Here is an 8,029-nt window from a genome sequence, read left to right on the forward strand (position 1 = left end):
ATATCAAAATTCAAGTTTAATCATCAAGTGTTGTTGGTGAGGGAAGCATCCGACGATCGAACCTAAGTTTTGATAATGACAAAGAGTTCAAAGTTAAGTTGTTTTGTGATCTAACAGTTTGAATGAGCTTGCAGGAAAGTCCTAAGTGTATTTAGGCAAAAGTCCTAGCTGCGGTTAGACAGGTGGAAAATCCTAAGGGATGGTAACCCTAGGTCATATGGGGTGGTAACCTTATGCGGAAAGTCTTGGTGGGTTGAGAGCTTCAGGCAAAAGTCCTAGGGGATGGTAACCCTAGGTGGAAAGTCCTGGTGTCATGAACCAGGTGAAAGACTGGATGGGTCGGGGAGCGGGCGTCCAGCAGAAAGTCCGGAAGCATCTAGCGCCGAGCAAAAGTTCATTTGATTTGGAGGATCGTGCTGGCAACAGGTAAATCTCCTGAGTGGAGTAGGTGAGGACGCGTTCCCCACAGAGGAAACAGTAGGCGTCGGGTCGACCTAGGGTTTCCGGTCGGAAATCCAAAGTCAGACCCGGACAGTCCGGAGACTGTTAATATTTTATTTATGACTATTATGTGCTAACTTTGTTTTGCAGAGTATGTGTTTTGGACTAACACATTTTGCAGGAACAAAGAAGTAACCTTAAGCCTCGGATGAACAGTGCCCGAGGCGCCTCCATGGAGCTTGGAGGCACCTCAGGTGCAAGGCTGAAGGGAGCTGCGCAGCAGGCCTGGAGGCGCCTCAGACTGAGCTGGAGGCGCCTTGGACCAGAGCTTGGAGGTGCCTTGGAGTGGCTTGGAAGCGCCTTCGAGTGGATGAGGTGCGACATGTTCTATGCTGATCCACGCGGGCAACTCGGGAGGCTTGGAGGCGCCTTGGATGGTGTTGGAGGCGCCTCTAACAGTGCATAAAAGGAGGTCTCGAGGCAACACTCAAGACAACAAGTTCTAAGTGCTTCTACTACGATGTGCTGCTCCAAAAGACGCTTTGAAGTGCTGTTATAAGTCCCAGACGACCCGGAGCTCCGAGATTTCGATTCTGTCGTCGGTATAATTGTTTTTCATTATTGCACTTATTGTAATACATATTTGTACTCTCTTTTACGCGATATAGTTGTTGCCCATAGAAAGCGATCATCGATCGCGGGCCTTGGAGTAGGAGTCACCCTAGGCTCTAAACCAAGTAAAACCTTGGTGTCGTTTGTGTGATTGCTTATTTCTTTCATTATTTCCTCTTCATTACTCAATACGTTTTTAATTTCAAAATGCGTGAAAAAGCCGCGAGCGCTATTCACCCCCCTCAAACGCTTTCGATCCAACAATTGGTGTCAGAGCGGGGTAGCTTTGATTTGGTGCAACCACCAATCAAGCAATTTTTTTCATGATGTTTTCAATTTTTCGGAGTTAATTGGAATTAGTATAGTTGCTACATTCCAATTATTTATCTATTCGAATCACTTTTGCTCGAAGTCGGTGCAACACCACTCGAGTTCATTATTATTATCTTCATACCGCACTGTTAATCCAGGATCAAGTCTTGGGACGTTGTTTCTCTCGTCTTTTTCCATGCTAGATCTAAATGGCTTTCCAAGAAGGTTTTAGCACTATTCGCCCCCCGCTCTTCTCCGGAGATGATTTCAGATATTGGAAGGGTCGGATGGAGGCGTATCTCCAGACTCATTTTGAAGTTTGGATGATCGTCAAAATCGGATTCCAACTATCGACTGATGACACCGGCAAGATACTACCGTACAAGGACTGGGAACCGACACTCATCAAAAAGGTAGAAGCCAACACAAAGACAACCTGCACCCTACAATGCAGGCTGACGAAGGAGGAGCTGAATCGCGTCGGCCTTTTTTCGAGCGCCAAGGAATTGTGGGAGAAACTCATCGAGCTGCACGAAGGAACCACCGATACCAAGGTCAGTAAACGGGATTTATTATTCAATAAATCGTATAATATTAAGTTGCAAGAAGGCGAGACGGCTACCAAACTCCACGCTCGGATACAAGACCTAATCAACGGTTTACACGCAATCGGACGGAAGGTAGAGAACCGGGATATTTTGAGGTATGCCTTAAACGCCTTTCCAAGGAACACCTTGTGGGCATCCATGGTTGATGCTTACAAGGTTTCTAAGGACCTCTCTTCCATAAAATTAGATGAGCTATTTGCCGAGTTTGAATTACATGAACAGGTTAACTCACATCCGACTGAGAAAGGTTTGGCTTTGGTTGCAGCTACAGGTAGAGCGCGCGAGACTAAATCAAAGCGTAGAGCCGAACCAGAATCAGAAGAAGAAGAACCAGTTTCGGACGATGATGACGACGAAATCACAACCGAGCTCGTCAACTTGGTAAAGAAACTGTACAAGAAAAAGAAAGGTTTCAACAAGAAGGATATCAGAAAAGTTCTCCAGTCCAAAGAAGCCCAACCAAGCTCAAAGGTGAAATTCGAGGTAACATGCTATGGATGCAATCAGAAGGGGCACATCAAGGTGAACTGTCCGAACCAAAAGGATCCGAAGAAACCGAGAAGGAAGAAGGCTCTAAAGGCGACCTGGGACGAGTCATCCTCGGAGGAGTCCGATGGCGAAGAGCTCGAACAAACGAGTTTTCTCGCGTTGATGACCCGGGACTACACCAACGAATCCGGAAGTGAGGACGAATCGGAAGCCAAGTCCGAGAGAAGCCACGGATCCGTACCCGTTTCTGAAGGTCTTGACTCCACTGTAAGTATCCCGTGTTTACATAATCTAGTAAATTATTTAATTCGAAAATTAGCAAAATCCAATATTAGGGTCAAGTCACTTCTAAAGGAGGTAGCAGCCCTTAAAGAAGTGACTAACTCCAAACCCTTGCCTGACCCAATTCAGATTGGAAATTCAACTCAAGTCCAAAAGCTTGAGGAAGAAAACTCTAGTCTGAAAACTCAAGTCAAGGATTTGAAGAAGACCTTGGAACGGTTTTCTTTGGGTTCCAAGAACCTTGATCTAATTCTTGAGACACAAAGAGCCGTTTACAACTGATCTGGATTAGGTTTTAAAACCAAAAAGAAATATCGATCCTATCTAACCTTAGTCAACATACCAAATAGTAAGATACTCCAAGCATGAGTACCCAAGTCCAACTTAGTTAATCAAGTTGGACTTGGTCAATATTGGGTTCCCAAGGATCAAGTACATTACCTTGATAGACCATATCGAGGCTATGATCCAGGGGGAGCCAAAAGAAAAAGTGTATTAATAAATAAATTTAAAAGAATATAATTAAAAACTTAAATCTAATCTAGAAATTAAATAAAAATATAGAAAATTATCAATAATTTAGGTGGAGGCTCCGGAATAGCTGGCACCTCCAAAACTAACCTACCCGGCAGGGTAACCCAAACCAAGCTACCTGGCAGGATAATTAGAACTAATTAGAAAGGGAACAAGTTTAACTTGACCTATGGTACTGGTGAAATTTTGGATGATAGTACGTTAGGGAAGCTTAGTCTATGCATGTCTAGCAAGATATGGCTTTGACCTAGTGCATTTGGCTAAGTGGAACTAACTGAAGCTACCCTTTATGGATCCTAACCAGTTAGACCAAGGTTTTGTACTAAGTTCAGTGGATAGGACTATTTGGAAAACCTCGAAGGAATGGTTACTTTAATGATGTCCAAGTGACTCACCATATCCCAGAAGTTTATCCGAAAAATACCTATTTGTTGAGCCCAAATCTGAACCTGAATCTAACACAAAGTTAAACCAAACTCTATAATTGAATATAATTCATCTCACAAAATTATAGAATTCCCTGATTTGAAATTTAGATCGGCTGAGATTACTAAGAATTGAATCAAATTAAAATTAAAATTAAAATTAAATTAAAGCACTTTTAAAAACTTATTTAAAAATATTTTAAAAAACTTATTTAAAAATCTTCTTATTTAAAAATATTTTAAAAACTTATTTAAAAATCTTTTAAAAACTTATTTAAAAAATGTTTTTAAAAAAACCTATTTAATAAAAACTTATTTTAAAAATCTTTTAAAAACTTACTTAAAAAATGTTTTAAAAAACTTATTTAAAAATCATATTTTAAAAAAATCTTTTAAAAAACTTATATAAAAACTTATATAAAAATCTTTTTAAAACTTATTTAAAAATTGATTTAAAAACTTATTTCAAAATATTTTAAAACTTATTTAAAAATATTATTTTAAAAAATGTTTTAAAAACTTATTTAAAAATGTTTTTAAAAACTTATTTAAAAAAAATGTTTTAAAAACCTTATTCAAAAATCTTTTAAAAACTTATTTAATTTTTTTTAAAAAACTTATTTAAAAATTAGTTTAAAAACTTATTTAAAAATATTTTAAAAACTTATTTAAAAATCTTATTTTAAAAAATGTTTTAAAATCTTATTTTAAAAAATGTTTTAAAAACTTATTTAAAAAAAATGTTTTAAAAAACTTATTTAAAAATCTTTTAAAAACTTATTTAAAAATCTTTTAAAAACTTATTTAAAAAATGTTTAAAAAAAACCTATTTAAAAATCTTTTAAAATCTTATTTTAAAAATCTTTTTAAAACTTATTTTAAAAATCTTTTAAAAACTTATTTAAAAAATGTTTTAAAAAACTTATTTAAAAATCTTATTTTAAAAAAATCTTTTAAAAACTTATTTAAAAATATTTTAAAAACTTATTTAAAAATCTTTTAAAAACTTATTTAAAAAATATTTTAAAAACTTATTTAAAAATCTTATTTTAAAAAATCTTTTAAAAAACTTATTTAAAAATATTTTAAAAACTTATTTAAAAATCTTTTAAAAACTTATTTAAAAAATCTTTTAAAAACTTATCTAAAAATTGGTTTAAAAACTCATTTAAAAATCTTTTAAAAACTTATTTAAAAAATATTTTTAAAAAAAAAACCTAACAGCGCCCTCGAGCGTCGGCGGGAAAATTCTCGCCGAAAACAACTAAGGTGCCTCGGATTGGGTCCGAGGTGCCCTAAACGCCGCTTGGAGGCGCCTTCAATGAGATTGAAGGCGCCTTTAATATAAATATATGCAACGAACAGAACGTTCACTGCACATTCTCCTCTCGTCGAAATAACTTATATTCTTGTTCTTTCTTAGCCAAAAAAAAAAAAAAAATCCTACAAGAACATTTTTTCTAAAAAGCTAAGTACTTTTCATTTTTTCCAATTTTTTTTTTTCAAATCCAAGTACTCTGATTTGTTTTACTCTCCTTGTATTTTGATGTATGGCAAAGGGCGAGAGTAGTAAATTCATAAAGAAAAAGTAAATAAAGAAAAGATTGTTGGTGTGGGAAGCATAACAAAAGTAAATTAAGGGGGAGCATAAAACCAAAAATTAAGGGGGAGCATAACTTCAAAAATTAAGGGGGAGCCTTATTCTCTCATGCTTGTGCTGTCAATTTGTTTATACTTGTGCTATCTCTACCTTTTCTTTACTGTCTTTTACTTAACTTTAAATTTCGGTTGCCATAATCAAAAAGGGAGAGATTGTTGGTGCGGGAAGCATCCGACGATCGAACCCAAGTTTTGATAATGGCAAAGGGTTCAAAGTTAAGTTGTTTTGTGATCTAACAGTTTGAATGAGCTTGCAGGAAAGTCCTAAGTGTACTTAGGCAAAAGTCCTAGCTGCGGTTAGGCAGGTGGAAAACCCTAGGGGATGGTAACCCTATGCGGAAAGTCTTGGTGGGTCGAGAGCTTCAGGCAAAAGTCCTAGAGGGTGGTAACCCTAGGTGGAAAGTCCTGGTGTCGCGAACCAGGTGGAAGACTGGACGGGTCGAGGAGCAGGCGCCCAGCAAAAAGTCTGGAAGCATCGAGCGCCGAGCAAAAGTCCAGTCGATTTGGAGGATCGTGCTGGCAACAGGTAAATCTCCTGAGTGGAGTATGTGAGGACGCGTTCCCCGCAGAGGGAACAGTAAGCATCGGGTCGACCTAAGGTTTCCGATCGGAAATTTGAAGTCAGACCCGGACAGTCCGGAGACTGTCAATATTTTATTTATGACTATTATGTGCTAACTTTATTTTGTAGGGTATGTGTTTTGGACTAACACATTTTGTAGGAACAAAGAAGCAACCTTAAGCCTCGGATGAACAGTGCCTAAGGCGCCTCCATGGAGCTTGGAGGCGCCTTAGGTGCAAGGCTGAAGGGAGCTGCGCAGCAGGCTTAGAGGCACCTCAGACTGAGCTGGAGGCGCCTTGGACCAGATCTTGGAGGCGCCTTGGAGCGGCTTGGAGGCGCCTTCGAGTGGATGAGGTGCGACCTGTTCTGTGCTGATCCACGCGGGCGACTCAGGAGGCTTGGAGGCGCCTTGGATGGTGTTGGAGGCGCCTCTAACAGTGCATAAAAGGAGGTCTTGAGGCAGCACTCAAGACAACAAGTTCGAAGTGCTTCTACTACAACATGCTACTCCAAAAGACGCTCTGAAGTGTTGTTACAAGTCCCCGACGACCCGGAGCTCCGAGATTTCGATTCTATCGTCAGTATAATTGTTTTTTATTATTGCACTTATTGTAATACATATTTGTACTATCTTTTACGCGATATAGTTGTTGCCCACAGAAAGCGATCATCGATCGTGGGCCTTGGAGTAGGAGTCGCCTGATCCTGTCCGAATGCTGAATCAACGGATGCTGGGCACGTGGCGCTCTCCGGGTCACTGACGTGGGTCGACGACTGGTCGTATGAACCTCCGGCGAACCTACATAGAAGTCGGACCGGGAAGGGGTTCCCGACGGCGACCCTCCGACGCTCAAGTCAGGCAAGTGAACAGTAAAGAAGTGGCTCCAAAAATATCAACACGCGTACCTCCGGCGAAGTATAAGGCTCCTTATATAGAGCGGTGAAAGAGCTCACGCACACCTACCGAGGCAAATACGCGTCCTTAGCCCATACCTCGGTATGTGTTTGTCAGAAAGCTTATCTGACACCATACTGCTACAGTCCAGGCACGTCTTCGATGGGACAGCAGAACACCTTGTAGCCAGACTTGGAGTATGGCCTAGTCATAGGACTTGACAGCTGTCATAAGATGTTCCTTGTCTTTCTCTCCCTACCCCATGCTGGGGCGTCCGGCCGGCCGGCTGGACGGGGCATCCGTCCGGCCGGCCCTCATCTTACGCCCGGCCGGACGACACCCACATTACGTCCGGCCTTCCGTCTGCATCGGTATTTTGGGGAAATCTTCGGTAAAGTGTTATGTAGGGACTGCTAGCAATATGTTACCTTATGTCTTCGGCCGAGCATGACTTCCGCTCGGCCCTTCGTTACTGTTCAATTGAGCGCCGGAACCCCGACCCCTGTCAGGGCGCCTTTCGCTATCGGCTATTCATCGATCGACCGGCCGGCAGGTAAGCCCATCCTTCTCCGGTCGACCGACCGGTCCGCCCATCTCCGGTCGACCACCTAGCCTTTTGACTCCCACGTGGCGTTGACCCCTCAAAATGGGGGTCCCCTATTCTAACCGCCGGATCACTTGCCTCCCCCTCAAGTCTAGTCGAAGGAGGCGAAGTCCGATCTGACTAAGTAACGGCCGTTACCCTAGTCCGCTCGGCCAGGCATAGGAATGCTCATCCGGTCGGCGGTGTCTTGCCCGTGCCTTGTATTCCCTTGGAATCCATGAATGGCTGGATGATGACCTCGTTCTTCACGACCTGAATCGGACGGCTAAGGCCGTACGAGGCCAACGTTATAAATCTCGCGGCCTCTCCTCTCCGCCGCCTTATTGTTTCATCGACCTTCGTCCTCCCGCTGTTCTCTCTGCTCCGGCGTTCTCGCGTTTCATCTCCCCGACGGCCCCGAGGCCCCATTTCGATCATCCCTTTTGCTCGTAAGCCTTCCTTCTCCTCGCTCCCTCCTTTTTTCTGTTAGCTGTCCCCCTCAAGTCTACCACCTTTTCTTTCTTGTTCGAACCCTTCCTTTTGCCTTGAATTTCTTACTGCGCTTCACCCATGACTAGCACTTCCCAGTCGACCGCCGGCGCTCCTGGTCTTTGGTACACGACCATG

This window comes from Zingiber officinale, chromosome 5B, assembly GCF_018446385.1.
Source record: "Zingiber officinale cultivar Zhangliang chromosome 5B, Zo_v1.1, whole genome shotgun sequence".
NCBI classification, from domain to species: Eukaryota; Viridiplantae; Streptophyta; class Magnoliopsida; order Zingiberales; family Zingiberaceae; genus Zingiber; species Zingiber officinale.